The sequence below is a fragment of the Fukomys damarensis genome, unplaced genomic scaffold, assembly GCF_012274545.1.
Source record: "Fukomys damarensis isolate Sample0158 unplaced genomic scaffold, DMR_v1.0_HiC HiC_scaffold_23, whole genome shotgun sequence".
NCBI lineage: Eukaryota > Metazoa > Chordata > Mammalia > Rodentia > Bathyergidae > Fukomys > Fukomys damarensis.
The window spans coordinates 48,611,418-48,613,447 of NW_022900935.1; positions in this window are offsets into that span (position 1 = coordinate 48,611,418).

Genomic DNA, 2,030 nt, shown 5'->3' on the forward strand with positions numbered 1-2,030 from the left:
GGGGGGGGTCTTTCAATGAGGGAATCACCAGCATGAAGGCAGTGGCTGGAGCCTTTGCCACACATGCGTTCGAGAGTTGGGGGGGCGGAGAAAGGCTCTAGGACCCAGAGGAAGTGGCAAGAGAGTGGCCCTTCAAGGTTAAGGGACTGGGGCTCTCCAGGGAGAAGACTCCAGGACCAGCGGAGACCAGATCAACAGGGGCTGTCATCAGATGATGGAAGTTTTCATCCCTGTTCTTTTGTTTTTCATCCCCTACCCACCCCAGCATTGAGGTTTGAGCTAGGGCCTTCTCCTGAAGCTATGTCCCCAGGCCTTTGCCTTTCTCTTTCTTTCTTTCTTACATTTTGAGACAGAGTCTTGCTAAATCGCTAAATTGCCTGAACTGGGCTTGAATTTGTGATCTTCTTGCCTCAGCCTCCCAGAGGGCTGGGACTACAGGCAAGCGGGACCATGTTTGGCTTCATTCTTCACCTTATTTCTTTGGTACTGGGACTGAATCCTGGACCTAGTGCATGCAAGGCAAGTGCTCTATCTCTGAGCTGCAGCTAGAACTCCTGCTTTCTAAATTTTAACTCTTTTATCAAAAGAGAAATCACATAGGGCCATTCTCTGATTTAAAAAATAATTAACCACTCTAATATATATATATTAGAAACAGAAACAGATAGTTCCCAATATGTCAAAAGCCGCTGAGAAGCTTAGCTCACTGACTGGGAAGAGTTGCAGAGCTGGCATCTGGGGTCCATGGCCAGCTCCCTTTCTCTTAGAACCATCTCCTCTCCTGGCCCCAAACCCCTAGGGAACGAGGTCAGCGCCTGGTGGCCCCGTTTCTGCTTTTGGGCCACAAACCAGCGGACGAGGTGTGCGTGTGATATGAGCTCAGCCAGTCAGAGCGCCTTCCCAGGACCCTGCAGTAGGACGATAGCCCAGTTCTGAGTGACAGGGTCTGCACAGTGTGAGCTTGGGAGCCACCAGCCATCACGAAGGCTGAGGCAAGGCCAAGCATTGGAGAGCAGGGTGAGGGTCCAGGAGGCAGAGGTGGAAGCAAGTGCAAGCTGGGAAAATCTCGCAGTCAAGGCTGAAGGCCGGCCCGTGCAGGATGAACAGAAAGGGTGGGGGAGATTGGAGACCACCAGGACCTCAGGCGGAGTTGGGAGGCTTTGTGATTACACTGACAGGCTGTAGAAGGCTGTGAAGACACCGAGGAGCCTGACCAGATTTCCACTTTAAATCTGGGGCAAGAGTAGGGCTGTGTGGAGGCCCTGGCGGTATCCAGGCAACAACAGTGGGCCGGGCTTCAATGCGGACCGCGAAAGAGAGGTGCTGGGGAGGGAGAGGGTGGGGACAAGGGTGATTGGCAAGAGATGCTGCTGCTGTTCCTGGGACGGGGAAGACAGGAAGCCTTCCATTCTGACGCATTGGGGAGCGGAAGGCTGGCTGAAGTGGAAATGCCTGGAAAGCAGTGGGCGGCATTAGTCTAGAGTTGGGAGACCGGTCAGGACTGGTGTCCCCGAGCAGTGAAAGTGTGGGTGGCGTCAGGGGCAGCTGGCAGTTAGCCCCAGGCTTAGAAGAGTGCGCCTGGAGGGGAGGGACTCTTGGGATCCCAAAGCACCAAAGAAACTGCTAAGCAACTGTTAAGGCCCCTGCTGAGGACAAAGACAGGGCCTTTAGATTTGGTGATGGAAATTCCTCCTGACCTTGAGAAGAGTCCTGGTGACTGTGGATCTAGAAGTTAAACTGGGATGGCAAAAGCCGGGTGTGATGGCGCACACCTGTAATCCCAGCACTCGGGAGGCTGAGGCAGAAGGATCGCTGTGAGTTCGAGACCAGCCTGGACTACATAGTGAGTTCCAGGTCAGTCTCAACTACATAGTGAGACCCTGTCTCAAAACAAATAAACAAAAATAAATTGGGATGGCAAGAAAGTAGTCAGCGGCACAGCATCTGCCTGGTAAGCACAAGGCCCTCCTAGTACCAAAAAATAAAAAATTTTTTAAAGACACACACACACACACACACACACACACACA